Raw genomic sequence first — 15915 nt, 5'->3', positions numbered from 1 at the left:
AGATAGAGTGCCTGGTATTAATGAGAGAGGGAGAGGGATGAAAAAAAAAAAAAAACAACCAAAAATAAAAACCATATGGAGCATTTTATTGATGTGATCATAATCCTGTAATGGAGATTGCATTAAATGAGGATTGCATCAAAATGTCTAGCTGCTGTGGGGAGACAAGAAAGCAGAAACTATGCTGGATTGTAAATGAAGTTCTTAGATTGAAGGATTTTCTTGAACCATGGAGGGATATCTGTGAGCTTAAAGTTGCTGTATATGTGGAGTACTGGAATGGGATAAAGCAGAGATCAAGCTGAAATATATTTTAAATTACTCAAGCTCCGTATGCAGTTAGAATTGGTTAGAGAAGCATTGCAGTGATGTCCAATGAATACTTGGTTTCAGCTATGGAGACCACAGAAAGGCAAGGAAAGAGAACACAGAAAAGGCAAGGATAAAATATTTCTTACCATTCAGGGAAGGGAAGGATGGTTCATTTATGAGTTTTGCCATAATGGCACAAAGCCTACAGCCTGCTGGTCACACTCGGAAGCCCTGTAGGCTGTAGAAAGCAGAGGATTTGTCTTCTATTCCTTTTGCAACCTTGGTGTAGTTGCCTTTAAGAAGTAGCTCTGAATTCAGTGACAAGAGGCAAACAGGGACTTATTTGCCCCCCTCGGACATGAAAAACAACTGTAAGCTTGAGAAAGGTGGACTCAACTCATCTGATCCTGTCTTTTTGAGCTTGAGTTGATAATGCATTTTGGGTAATTGTTCCTGCTTATCACAATTGGCAAAGGAGGGGAAGATGTTCAAGTTTATTGAACCAAAGCAGAGCTGAGGACAATAGTGGATATCAGCTTAAACTTGCCTTCTTTTTTTGCTGAATTTTATTCTGGCAAAGACAACGTTGTGGCATGAGCCACAAAGAGCACCTTCTTTGAGTCTTATTGAAAGGAAACCCAAAGAGAACAGAAAGATTAAGCCAAAGATAAATGTTCACTTTTTGCTTGTCAGCGGTGGAAGCAGTGTTGATCTGTCAGACTGCACAGGTCAAAAGAGGTAAGACAGGAGAAAAGTTACTCATTTATTTACAAACTTCTTCACACACAATGGAAGCTGCTATACAAATAAACAGGATAGACTGCAAATGACCCATTTCTTAGAGCCACCTGCAATTTAAATAAACAATAGAGAAATTTCCTCTAAAGATACTCATTAGTATCTTTGTATAACTGCAAAAGAGTTGGTTAATTATAAAATTATGTAGATTAAAACAAAACAAAACATCTCAGGTTGTCACAAGTAATTTGTTTTCCCATTTGAGTTGTGTACAAAATCAGAGGTAATAGCTCTACTGTTGAGTGTCTCTCTTGCTGTATATTTAGCATAAAGTTTAGACAGAAATTATTCATTTAAAATAATCAAAGGAAATGAAGAAAAGCAGCTTAAGTGTATTGAATTCCTCTTAAGTGTTTTATTTTGGCAAAAGGAGACTTCTTGTGATTTGTAAGAGATGAGTTTAGAATATTCATGGCTAAGCTCCAGGGAGCTTAGTGTAGGCTCAGTAGGCAGACGGTTCTTCTGAGGAGATCTGGAAAAGATGTGCTTAAATTTCAAGCCATGTTCAATTGAGACTGTTGATATCCACCTTCCAAAACAACTGTTACGATGCTGAGGGGAATGATGCTCAGTCTGGAAAATAAGGCAAGCATTCCTGCCTCACTTTTTAATGGAAAAAGTAAGCGGTGTTCATTAATTATGTTTCTGTATGTACAAATGTTCCAAAATTGACTCTAGTTTTTATCAAGTAACAGCTGAGACAAAATTTGTCTTCTGAAAACATGGTTATCCATGCAGATCTGGGTCTGTAATTTTTCTGCAGAAGAACTCTTTATTGCTTCATGGCTGCATTGTTCATCCTTGCAGCATTTCTTTGAGTGTAAGCCTTGCTGTAGTTAAAGGATAATTTATATTCAGTGTAGTACTGTCTGCTCAGTGGAATTGGCTTTATACATCACAGCCTCTGCGAAAAAGGAGATCAAAGATCTGAACCTGCGGTCCTGTATTGCATTTGTAGTCTTACACTGTAGTCTTTCACACTTCCATAGTTAAGATATGCCAATCATTCTATTAGAACACCCATTTGTTTAGTAATTTAACATTTAGTTTTGCAGATGGGATCTAAGCTTAATACATTCATATGGTAAAAAAGAAGTTATCCTAAGTAATGAAGTGTAATAACAATTGACATTTGCTAATATAGCACTGTAAAGTTGAATTTATAGAAAGCTTGGTAGAAAATAATGCCAGCCTGAGCAATTTAGAGAAGAAAAACAACAACAACAACAAAATAATTTCTTTCCAATCTGGAAAGCCTTATGGAGCCAGGTGGGTGTTTATACTGGGCTTTAAAGGGGCCTGGGATTATTAAGGAGGCAGTAGGACTCTTCCTAAAGTAGCACAGCCCTGTCTTAACACAGGAATTAGTCAGATCTCCATTTACTGGTTCAGTCTGAGGTTGTTTTAGATGCCCTTGGCATTATTCTAGATATTTCTTCTAGGGGCAGAGTTACAGAAACCAAGCACAGCCCCCTATCTTGTGTCTGAACCCTTTAAGTTATCCTCTCAAAAAGCTAACAAGGACCGTACTTTTTGATTAACACTGAGTGTCTGACACAGGTGTTAAAAGGATTTTGGGGGTGCAGTGGCTGAAGCACACTTACCAGATAGTTCACTTGAGAACAGCAGTGTAGAAATCAGGTCCTTCTGTCACAGGTGCCGGGGGTGGTACTAATGGTCAGTGTACACTTGGAGACCTTTCTTCTGAAGCATCCCCAGATCTTTGACAATTGCCTGTCTCAGTTAGGCGGCCGTCTTCAAAGAGTGAGGTCGTTACTCTCAGGCTTGTAACCTCTTCATGGGTACTGCAGGCTAGAAGTTACAAAATGCATGTGGAAATACATGTGCAGTCAGTGTTTCAGTTGCACGTGCTACACGGTGCCTATGATTGGGCACGGGTCCCAGACATTACATGCTATTTTCCCAAGTACATTAGAATAAATGGGTGTCCAATTCAACAAAAGTTTTGCCCCTTAAATAAAAACTGATAAGGAGGATTAACAGTCTGCTGTCTCAATTGCCTCCTTCTGCAGTGAGATCACTGAGGGAATTTATAGCAGTTGTTAGTCTTCAGCGTGGCAAAGGAGCGATGAGCGTTTCTTGTCTCTTCTGAAAATTCATGCTCCTTGCATATATAACGGCAACTAATATGAAGTGGGAAATTTACTGTGGAAATGGGAATTTGATTATCTCGTAAGATCTGTAGGGAGACTCCCATTCTCATCATCCAATGGTAAAATAAGGAAAATAGATTTAAAAGGCAGTCTTTTTCAATTACGGACTCTGAATTAGCAGAGTGACTTGCCAGGAAGCATAAAAGCTTCTGTAGCTTTTGCACTTTTAAAAGCTCCACTGTAAGAGGAGTTCAAACTGTCCTTAAAATGATGTTAAAGGTGTCACACTGTGACTAATAGTTGAATACATGGAAAATATCTTCTGAGTATTGCTGCTTATTACCCCTGGTGCAAGTGGAACAATTTTTAATTCTCATAAAACTTTTTAGAACAAAACCCATGTCCAAATAAGGATGACAAATAATACTTTTCACAATTACACAGTAAGATTTTATATTTGAATGGAAAGAAAAAGCCCACCCCAGTTGCAGGGAAGGTTTCATTAAGGTCCAGGGAAAGTTAATGTAAAAAACAATATTGCTATAAAAGTGCAGATAAAATCAAATCATGGTTCTGACAGTAAACAAGAAACTGTGAAGAGTCGTGTCATTGCTTTTAATAAGTGGCCTGTTGAACATTATGTATTTCAGATACTCTTAAAAAATAAATGTTCTTCCACAGATAATGTAAGACTTCTTCATCCAACACAGTGAGAGCCAAAGATTCTTGTCTGCAAAAGCATTTCTACTGGAACAGAGCTTTGAATAATTTTTGCATTATGAAACATATATACTTTAACACCTAACACTTATTTAGGAGCTAAACATGCTAACATGGTATCAAAGGTATTGTTGTATAGAAGTTTTGCTTGCAAGAATGGCAGAACTTAGGCTATTAAACAGCAAGTGCTTTTAACTTTTCAAGGGAAGTTCTTTTGAAATTAATGTTGTTTTCCTTTACATAAGTTGTGATATACAACTAGGACTGTATCATGGCAAGCGAATCTCTGTAACCAGCTCAGCAGAGCTGAATATGTTCTCAGAGAGACAAATGAACCTTGAAATTAATGCGACTTCCAAATTTAATAGTGAAATTATAAACCAAGGTGGTCCACTGTATTTAAAACCCATCACTGTGGGGTTAGATAGGGCAGTTCTCTGTGCTAGGAAACTTTGCCTGCTTCATTTACCTGTCAGGGGAACATTTTGCATTGTATAAGGCTTTGATTTGATAGGGCTGTTAAGGGAATGCTTTTCTGCTTCCAAGTTGGTATAGAAATAATATGTCACTGGTGATGTAGTCTGCAGTGTTTACATATTACATCCTTAAGGATGTAGTTTTATTATTTTTGTAAGCATTTAATTAGTAATTTTGTGGGCTATCTACTGAAGTAGCAGGATATATATACTATATTAAAAAAAAAAAGCAAGTAAAAGTTTGCAGTGCTCTAGGCACAGTGTATTTCATTTAACCAACTGCTTACACCATTAGTATTACAGTTCCATGTGAGCTTGTTAAATTAATGAATGTGTACACATGGAAATCTACAGTCTACCAGACCTGTGATCACAACCCTGGAAAGCCACACACAGGCTTCTTTACAGCTTTAGTTCCTGGCAGATATACATATATGTCTACCAGAAGAAATGTAAATGCTATTTGGAGAGTGACACTATTACAGATTCCATTAAAGTGTAAAGTAAGAAAAAACTATTAAAAAAAAGTCACCCACCTGCTTCTAGTCTGTATCTGGAATTTCACCAGAAGGTCACATTTTTTGATGGTCCTTCTGAGAAAGGAAGTTTCCTGACTTTGAGCAGAAAATGAGCTCAATTTCTGCTACTGGAAGTCATATTTAAGCTCTTGTTTAGTCAATTGTGTGGGATTTGTGATTGCTTTATGATTTTATAAGCACATTTCATCCTGTTTCTTGACAAACAAGTATGGAACTGTGTTCTAGCAGGCACACAGGTCATTTGGATCACTGGTTTAACTTAGGTATAGGTTATTTTTTCTTGAAAGGGAGGGTAGCTTCAAGGGGAACCATTATGTCAAGGAGCAGGTTGGATTCACATACTGGAAGGAGATTTTAACCAAACTATTATTATGTTTATGATTAAATGCTGATGTTAAATATAGGAAGGATGTGCCACAACCTTCCCTAACCTTGGTAGGGAAAAATGCAGAACTCCAATGGTTTGAAATGTCACCATTAAATAGTGATGTAAGAGCATCTGTAATGTGTATATGGAATACTGGAGTCAAATGATAGAAAATCTGAACTATAGCCCAATGTAGCAGCTTTTTCAAATTATAGTTGATGCAAGTGGTTTGTAAATATATTCAAGATGTAGGTAATGAAACTAAAGTTACAATTAAATGGACTAACCATCTCACTTTGTCATTTAATTGGCCCTTGAAAAATGTATGTGGCAATGTGTTTTAAATTAAGATCAAGAACACAAGGTAACGAAGTACTAATTTTGGAGATGAAAAGTGGGAATTAAATGCATAAAATTCATTTTCTATGCATCTTTCTGCCTTGTTCACATGTGAGACTTTATGAGAATAAATAGATTCCTACTAAGGGTTTTGTAATAGTTTCCTGTTCTCTGAGAATTATATTCAGAACCATGAGGTTAAGTGTCTGCCAGATTAGTGTACATGCATGTCTAATTATCAAGGAATTCTTCCTAAAATTAATGTTCAAGAGATCTGCATCTTCATGACTAATGTACAACTGTTTATGTTAGTTATCTGAGGAATGCAAATTACAGAGGAGACCTTAGATATTCCTGATGATAACACTGTGAAAGACACTCCTAAATACCCTTAAATAAGTGTACTTGAGTATAATCCAAAATAACGGTGACTAAAAAATGGAACTATTGTAACATTCTTTGTGTTCACATATTTTTTACCTAATTCATTTTTCATGTAAAAGTCCCTTAAAAAGACAATACATCTAGGAGAACAGTGTTAACTATGCCTTCTTAGCAAAACTTATCTTTAAAATACCTTTAAGACATTTACAGAGTGGTGAGCTATCAGTTAGATATTTCTGACATTCTGGCTGTCAGTGCATGTCTGTAAGAGCTAAGTTTTACTTACATATTTGTAGAACTTTTACAAGTTTGAAAGAACTGCTCTGAAGGAACTCTAAGGCATTATATAGAGAGTAGGTCTGAGATGAGTTCATGGAACATTAACTCAGTGTGTTCCAAGCCAGAAGGGAGAGGGAAAAAAAGTAATTAAAAAAAATCAACTTGCAAAAATATTTGGCAATTCAGGGGAAATAAAGATGACCACTTCCTGAAAGTGAATGTGTCTCAGAAAATACACCGATATTTCATGTCGAAGAAATGTATTACTATTGTGAAGTCAGAAAATGTTGTTTTCTTAACTGGAGTTTAGGGATATGTCAAACATTCGTAGCCTTACAATGAGAAATGAACTAGCAACACCTTCTGTCTGTAGTTCTGAGACATGTGAGTGTCACTGAACAGTCTGAATCTCGTGTGCTAAAGGAAGAGATGTTCTTGGTGACTAAATACCACTGATTTTCAAGAGTTTGGGAGTTGCTTCCTTGTTTTTGAATGTTTTAATGGAAATGTTTTGCTTTAAAATGATCACTTTCTTCTCTGAAAACAAAGAAAATTATACTTACATGGTGTCACGTTGAAGTGAAAAAGAATAGACTGAATTTTTTCTTAAAGCAAAACATTGTAGAATTGAAGGATATTTTCTGGTAGAAATAACAGTCATTTCAATGTGTAGGTGAAAGCTTCTAAATAACATCAGACTTTTTTAAAACAATGAGAAAATAAGTATAAAATAACAAAGAATTCAGATTATTCCTTAATGAAAAAGACACTTTGTTTGGGTTGTTTGAGAGCAATATGTCTTTGAAATAACTTTGGTAATTGAAGTTAAAAATCAGTAAATAAGTAATGTTTATCATGCAACTGTGGAATTCCATTTGAAAGGATTTCCACAGTTTGGATGTGTAAGTAATAGGACTTGGATGTTCATAGTGAACTCTGAAAGAGCCTAAAGCTTGTCTGTTCTCAAGAAATATACGTATATATACAGCACAAGTTTTGTTAAAGACTATTTATAGTAACACTTCGTACCTCATTCATGTTTTCTTATTTTTCTTTAATATTGGAAACACTAAAACTAGTCACCATCTGATACTGGAAAAATATTGCAACTCAAGTACACTTATGCTACCAATAATGGGTGATCACATTCTTTTTACTGAATCTTTTCTATTCAAGTAGATTGTAAATACTTAAACAGAGAAGAAGGAGGAGCAGAAGAATTAGAAAAGCTGTGATAGGAATGAATCCATTCTAGTAAGACTGTATGGTATCACAATTTATGTTCAGTTTGGGGCCTATTACATCTTATTTTACTCTCTGCATTTGTATCTCACTAAGCAGGTAAGTTTAGGCATCGAGCAGCCTGTTAAGTTACATGAAAGTTGAAAGAAGATGATTCTGATTAAACAGAGACAGTTTTAATTAGCACTTTTACCTTCTGTCTTCTGTTTCCATTCACTGGGTGCTTTATTTCAAAGTTTGGGGTACAGAAATGTATTTGTGTGGATTTTGACCATGTTTAGAAATGCTGTTGAATTCAGGCTAGTTTCTCTGTGTGTATTGCTTCTCTTAATGTCAGTGTGAGTGATGGAAAGATGTGCGGTAGCAGAAGGCTCACCCTAACTGTTGCTAAGCTGAATAGCCAGCACTGGAAAAAGTCCTGGTTGTATTTTGAGACAATCACAGTAAGCACGTATTCCAGTCAGAAAAAGAGATCACCTCTACTTTCTGTCAGTCTAAACTTTGAAATCCAGTTAGACAAACTGACACAAATAAACATAAGAGAAAGACTTCTCTTATTAAAGGAAAACAAAAACAAAAACAAAAACAAAAACTGAATGAAATTTCTGTGAATTTCTGATAGCTGAACTTGTTTTTATTCATTAGAGTATGGCAGGCTAAACCTGAGATCTTTTTTACTATCTCGTAAGTTGGAGAAAAAAAGTAAATGTGCTGTAAATTAGTTGCAATAGGACAGTGCTTCAGTGATTGTATTTCACTGCAGAGCTCAAATTCAGTGAGAAGTTTATAAAAATACAAAATGAATTTCTTTCCAGTTTTGTGTCTGAGTGGTGTTTTTCTGAATTACTGTGTAGGATATTTCAAAATTACTCCCTAAATCTTAACTGACAAAATATTACTGCTATTTCAGACTGTTTATCTTCATACAAGATATATAATTTGTTCGGCGATTGCTTGCTGCATATGCTTTTTGTCTTGGTAACTTAAAGCAGGTTTAAGTTTTGGTTACTGTTATTTAACATCAGTGGAAAAACATAAACAAATGGAATGTTTTCCTTGTAAGTTTCATAAAAGCTTGATCCGGCCCCAAATAAGTGTTTTTTTTTTTTTTTTTTTTTTTTTTTTTTTTTATGAGTCCCCTTTACACTTAACAACTGTATTTTCACTGAGCTCTACTTAACAAAAATGAGTATTTAAAACATCATGGCTGAATCAAAAATAGCGGAACATCAGTCTGCAAAAACATTTACAGTCTCAGTTACTTATATGTAATTCATTCTGATAGGTACAGTACTTTCATGTTTTATTGTGCTATAAACACTAAAAATATATATATATTGAAAAAATTTTAGAGAAGTGATGAAGCTGGTGGGTGGTGTAGTATAGCTATTGCAAGATAACTAAATTCTAAAAACTCAGTCACTTCTGTGAAAGATCTGTGCCTTGACTTTGTCAGTGGTAACCAAACCACAAGGTAGTGATTGAGGATGCATCAAACAATCAACAGAAGCTACTTTCAGAACAGCTTAGGATCCTTTGGTGATTAAAAAATTTTGGATCAGAAAATCTCTTCAATTGCCATCCATGTGGTTACGTGTGTATATAAGGAATATGCATCAGCATGACCTTACGAATACTTCTGACTGGGAAGACAGACAAATAATGAAGAGGAATGTTAAAATTTCAAAATACTCTTGGAAACAGCTTCAGTAAGCTATTATGGGAATAAAATGCCTGCTGATAAATCTAACACCAGTTAGACATGCTCAGATATTCTTTAGTCACATCATCAGGGGAATTACCATTTTAAAGAGATTAAGGATACCACTGTCTTTTGGAACACTGTTATCTCATTTTCTCCTCTTTCAATAAATTTAGCTTCAACTGATGCAACTCTTACAGCCCTGGCTGTAAATGTTTTGGAGGGAGAAATATTTCAAGTCCTTTCTGGGTTGGATAATTTCTTTCTCATATTTTGGAGGTGTTACTCAGGTCTACGAAGGATCCTCTAAAAGGCAACCCCAGTCGTAGTGAATAGTTCTGTCAAGATGGAGAGTTGACAGCTGTAAGATTTTAGGCTGTTTTGAATGCCAGTTAGCACTAAGTCAGATTCCTTTTCCCTTTTCCTTAAACTGAGTTTCTTAGCAATAAAATTCAGTCCTGGATAGGTGTGAATTATTTGAAGCTCAATGGTAAGATGATGTTGGCAGTAAACTAAAATACTTCAAGAGGTTTCTCCTTTGGTTTTGCATAATATAAAAGTGCTTCTTTAATATTCAGAGGAATCCTTGGAAAATTTCTAGACTTGACTTAAGGCTCTTAGCAACCTACTGTTAACTTAAAAACTTTGGGCAAGTTTGGCTAGACTGCTTCTCCAAATATGTCTTCTAATGTGAACTTTCCTATGATTCTATGAAAAAGCCAGGGACTCCTCCATATAGGTGATACATTTTCACTGTGTTTTGGGTGGGATTTTTTGTTCCAGTTCAGGAGCTTGCCATAACCTTGTGGTTCTGGTTGTTCAAAGGGTAGTAAAGAAGTGATGAGCAGGACAGGAAGAACTTACTAGTGAACAGGAGAGAGCTGCTATTTTTGTTCTTGGACTTGGATCTCAATTTTGTTTGCTATTCCTGTCTCAGTGTGTGCTACCTCATGTAATTTTTGGAGGCCTCCTTGAACTGAGGTTATAAAGATAGATCTACACTTCTACAAGTCATCTGTTCACTGCTTTTGTACAGTGCTGTTCTAAATACAGTTTAAAGTATTGCTTTTGATCTAGGAAACGCTTTTTAGTTTTATTTCAATTTCTGAGTAAAACTTGCTGCATGATTTAGTTCTTCTGTAAAAGATAAAAGTAAAGCAGAAGTCTCAGCTTTATAAACATTGAAGCCCACGGGAAGAAAACCTGAGACTAATTCTTTTCCTGGGGTCCTGAAAGACCTAAGTTAGTTGACATTCAGAGCTGTAAGACAAATCTGTTAATCTATGTTTTCCTGAGGGTTTTCTGGAGTGGACACATTAGACGGAGTGTGATTTTGTTTGTATTTATGAAGAGCATTCTGCTGATGCTTCATATTGATGGTTAAGTGCTCTTTACAACAGGAGTGTCTGGAAGTTGATTGACATTACATATCCACTGTAGAAATGCAAAAAATGAAGTTTCTGAAAAGAGACTTAACATATTGTATGAGCTGAATGGATATGAGCAAATAAGGTAAGGTCAGAAGAGACAATAGGTTTATGGACAGAAATGTAAGTATGTTGGAAGAAAAAAATCCACTGTAAATTAATCTAAAGTTCTTAAAAATTTGTATAAAACCAATAATTTTTAAATTACTTAAAGGACTGCCATCTTCTAGACACCCCAAAAATGAACAGTTTTGTTCAGTTTCCTCATTCTGCTAATTATCATTAACTCACTGCATCACTGCTTCTAAATAGTATTCAGTGATGGTAATGAAATGAGTGATCTAGGTTTACCAAGTAAAGAAAAGCAACTGGAACAAGCTGTGTAGGGAGAATGTGTTGTCCTTGTTCTTGGAGCTTTTTAGGATCAGACTGAATAAAAAGTTCAGCAACCTGCTCATACTTATGGTTGACCTTGCTTTGAGCAGGAGGTTGGGTAGTTCATTCGCATAGGTCCCTTCCAGCTTGGATTATCCTATGATTCCATGTCTTCTTAGCTCATAATACAGGTAGGATGTACTAGAACGTGTAACAAATCTTCCAATTTCTTTCCTATGAGCATGTAAATACTGTAGACTGGTATTTACACATCTTTTAAAACAGATCTGCAGAATGACATCCTAAATGGCTTTTACTGTTAAGGTATTTGGAGACTCTTGAACTTTTGCAACCGTTCTCCTAAAATCTCCAGAATGCAAAATATATCAATGAGAGAAGGAATTTTGTTAGCTTGCCTTGGTTGATTTTGCTGTCCTTTTTGTCGTCTTTTACTCTACGCTGTAGTACTAGAGCAACAAAACTTGAATTTTCTGTCTGACTGTATAAAGCTGGGTATCTTTTGAAGAATCTTTACTGTTATTAAGCCTTTAATTTATTCTTTGTCTTATCATGGAATTATTTGGCAAAGCAGTCAAATAAACCAAAATTGTGCACTGAAAAGAAGTTATGAAGATATTCTGAGTCTGAACTACATTTCTTTCTTTCTTCCTTTTTTTTTTTTTTTGTTAAATCTAGATAAGACTCCTTTTCATTTAAGTACTTCCACTTATTTTCTGTGCTGTCTGTATCATATGATGCCATTGGTACATTTTTTAAAATCTCCAAAAGAAATATAATACTGCATATACTAAATGTAACCGGAATTTAGAAACTTCCATGTTAGTTTATTTTGGCCAATTTTATCAGCAGAATACTGAATGCACATATTTAGTATTTTCCACCCATGATTCTTCTTATACCATTTAATTATCCATTTTGTTTCTGCTATCTGAACAAGAACTCTCTCTTAAAAAATACTTAGATTTTACTGAAATATTACAATAAATCTCTGCTGTCTGCAGTTTATTTGTAGCTTCTTGGTCATTAAACACAGTTGTTACACAACAATGGACTGTTTCCTGTTGCACTAAGAGAAACCTCTTAACCTAATTATATGTTTATCTTAATAAATGGGTGTAAAGGAATGTATTGCATTTGAACCATAGATCATCTCAGGCTGATATTTTGAGATTCCTTGGATTTTAAATAGGCAATAACAGCAGATGGAATACAGGGAAGTATCTGCAAGGCCAATAGGCTAAATCAAAGTTTTCTTGGGTTCCAAAAAGGTCCTGCATAGGTATGGTTTTCCATCAATGCGAATTTAATCATGAAGTGCTAATATAGAGTATGCTGTAAAACTTCCTAAAAACACAGAATATTCCATAGGAAAAATGTATTCCATAAAAATAGACCTGTGACATTCACTATATGCTTTTTAACACGTATTTTAGACGTGGGGCTCAGACTTACTTCAAGATGATCAACCCTGATAGTGCTGAATATAAAAATGTCAATATAATTATTCAGCTTCAGCAGAAAATCATTTCTGCTGTTTTTTCACTCTGTGGAGGAAGGGATGAACTGGTTTTCTATTACTCTTTATCACTTAGGTTTTCTATTTTTGCCATCAACTGGGAACATTTCCCAATTACTTTCTTTCCATCTTGTATTCAGGGATGGGCTATTTTGTAAGACAAATCTTAATGAAAGAGATGCCCTGATGTGCCAGTGTGAAATAGTGGTAATTCAGCAAGAGCTGTTCCTTGACTGATGATCAGAAACATGGTCAGCTTTGGATATAAAGTGAGCTACTTACACTATTCTAATGCTAATCCAGCCTGCCTCTATAAAGATATTACATGTATTCCATTGTAGAAACTTAATAGTAAATGTTCTCAATAAGGCACATGCACATGAACAGATTCTGTTTATTGTTACATTAGTAAAAGAAAATAGTGTTATGCAAATATAAGTTGGTATCCACAGACACAGAACCCTGGCAGTTGTTCTGATCCTTCCTTTGTTTGAATCAGCAAATTTTGTTTCAAAAGATACTTCACTGCAATCCCAGCTAGGCAAAACAGTGTGATTTAAATGTATAGTTGGCATCATGGATAATATGTTTATGAAGTGTATAACCAGGGGGAAATCACAGGTTTTCAATTTCTCTTGGAATATGTTCATTATTAGAAGGCATCAGGAACAATACCAGAGTATTGTTTCTTGTAAGAGAAGAAAGTCCTGTTCAAGTTTTTAATGAATCTCTTGGGAGGATGATCAGATTTACAGGTTAAAAAAGCTGTAAGCATTCTACTGGGAGTAGTCATTAAAGACAAGATGAATGGGAGCTATCTGTACTTATGAAAGAGAGGTATGGAAGATGATTTACAAGCCAAAAATCTCTTTATCTTTAAATGGTCTCCAGTGCTGCAGTATGTAAGGAAATACAAAGTAAGGTTACGTCTTGTTTGTGAGGCGAGATGTGGTTAACTAAAAAAATCTCCAAACAAAATAGTGAGAGACAGCATTGATCTGAATTTCTATGAAAGAAGCCTGAAAATATTTTTTCCTTGGTTTCTAAGTTAGAAAAAGCATTAGAGTTGAAAGAAAAACAAAACTTATTGCACCGTTAATCAACTTGGAGAGCCTTATGTTGAAAATCTGATTTTCTAAGTTAAATAAATATGAATTAATAAAAGATCTTAGATGAAATAAATGAATTCCATGAAAACAGCTTAATCCTCTGGTGAGTTACTTTTTTAGTAAATCAAAAAGTGACAGCACAGGAGTGCTAAAAGGCTTTCCTTTCCACAAGGCACTTCATACCTTTGATTATTCACTCAGGCTTGACCAAGCCAGAAGCCTACTTGTAAGACTCAGAATTTGTGATGAAATCATTTGTTTAATTGTTGCTTTTTCCTCTGAAGTAACACAGATGCAGAATTTGGAATGTATTGTGAACAGCAAAAATGCAAATAAACATTTCTAAATTAATTCCTCAAAATTTGTTGCTTCAGAGTTTCAAATAGGTCATCCAAGATGCACGTAAACATTTTATTGCCATGAAAAAGCCGATTTGTTTGTTGTTTGGGTGAATTTTGGCTTTAGTTTTGTTTTGTTGGTGTAACTCTTGAATGGAGTACAAATGTAGTGAAAACTTGGATAACAACAAAACATGAACTGTGTTCTAACCGCATCTGTTGAACATAACAACGGTAGTTTTGCATTCATTCAGCTTTTTGGAGAGGTCACACCCTTTGCAAATAATATGCATGAAAAACTGCTGTATTCACAGTGCCTCATCATTATGAATAGTGTGTATTGCAGCTGACACAGCCATTCACAATGTTCTGAGCATGACTGTGAATCTGGGCTTTTTGTCATACTGGAAATATTCCGGAGTTCAAAATAAAAACACGACAGCAGGACGATCGATGCTTCTCTCAGTACACATTTCTTAGTATTTTGTAAAGATTACCTGCAACTTTTTTCTTTTTCTTTTTTTCAAGGTATGTGTAAGTGCCTTTATCTTTTTGTATTAAAACCATGTGTGTGTTTCTTTTATATGTGTATGAACATGCTGTCGTTATGAAAGTCATTATTTATATCCTTGGTCTAAGTTACACACTTAGGGTTTTGAGAAGGCTTCTTTATGAAGCGTTCCCAGCAAAATTCATCTCTGACTGGAAATACCCATGTGTAGAATCCTCTTGAGCAGACTGCCAGTCATGGCATTTTTAAATGTGTGACAATGAATGTAAACCAGGACAAGAATAAGGACATCAAGTCTGTTCTGGCTTAAGACTGAAATATCACAAAATGTAAAGGAACACACTCATTCATGCAGAATTATGTTTGTGATGTAGAAAGTTACTAAAAGATGATTAATGATCATGTGTTTTCTAGTGGCTTTGTCTTTGGGTGTATCTTAAAAAGCAGTGTCACTGTTGCAACTTGTTAGATATAATGCTTATGTTTCTTTTTATTGTATGACAAAAAGCATTTTGCCAATTTTCATGTACCCACTATCCCCTACCTTTCTCTGCCTTTTGTCTCACACTGACTCCTTCTTTTCTGTGAGTATAGGCCCTAAAAGCAACATAACATTTCTTGTTATGAAGGCAGTAGGTACTAAAAAGTTATTTGAAGCCCTGTGACTGTTTCCTTTACAAAGGCTTGCAAGTATTTTAGGAAAAATGCCAGCGAGTGCACAGACAGTTTGGCTCTCAGAACATAGTGTTAAGGTTAACAAGTTGTAAATAGCTGCACGTTGCCATTATCTCAAAACCCCGCTGTTTTTAGGACACAGTGAGGAGTCTAATAAGAATGTATTGCTTTTTTTAATTTTTTTCCTCTTTTTCTCCTGCTTCTTTTGTACAGCACTTACAGAAGTGTAAGTTTTAAAGTTTAGATGGGCAGTGATGAGGTCTTACAGTTTGATGAAATTCTTTCATCTTATTGACCAGTATGACAATCACTGAACTGAGATACAGAACTATGTATACTAAGGAATCTAATTGTAGAGTAATTTATTTTTCTACAAAATTAAATTCAGCGTTAAGAGAGCTGAATATATTTATATGTGCAAACACTCATATGCATAAGACTTTTTACAGCAGCATAAATGTGCTCATCTCAATTGATGTCTGCTGAGCTATGCTGACATAAAAAGCAGGTCTTATCTATTACATATCATTCAAAGTTGCAGAATCTGTTTTTCAAACACACAAATTCTGCGCAGCACATTAAATGAAACAAGATAGTTTCAGTGCTTAAGAGCTGTTTGTTTTCTTCTGAGATGATCTAATGTGTTAGCTTTTGGATGTTTTGCTCACTGA

At 35.2% G+C, this 15915-nt stretch overlaps 1 long non-coding RNA gene across 1 annotated transcript; it reads right to left on the bottom strand.

The window, feature by feature from the left end:
- Positions 1-50: 50 nt before the first annotated feature.
- On the bottom strand, positions 51-11467 carry LOC109369043. Its single transcript, XR_002117656.2, has 3 exons — positions 11051-11467; positions 2715-2922; positions 51-2014 (listed from the first exon to the last, which is right to left on the bottom strand). It is a non-coding gene; the product is annotated as an uncharacterized LOC109369043 (long non-coding RNA).
- Positions 11468-15915: the final 4448 nt, after the last annotated feature.

The sequence above is a fragment of the Meleagris gallopavo genome, chromosome 9 (genome assembly GCF_000146605.3).
Source record: "Meleagris gallopavo isolate NT-WF06-2002-E0010 breed Aviagen turkey brand Nicholas breeding stock chromosome 9, Turkey_5.1, whole genome shotgun sequence".
Classification (NCBI taxonomy): domain Eukaryota; kingdom Metazoa; phylum Chordata; class Aves; order Galliformes; family Phasianidae; genus Meleagris; species Meleagris gallopavo.
The sequence above is the reverse complement of the archived record's forward strand: the minus strand, read 5'-3'. Positions and strand labels throughout refer to the sequence as shown.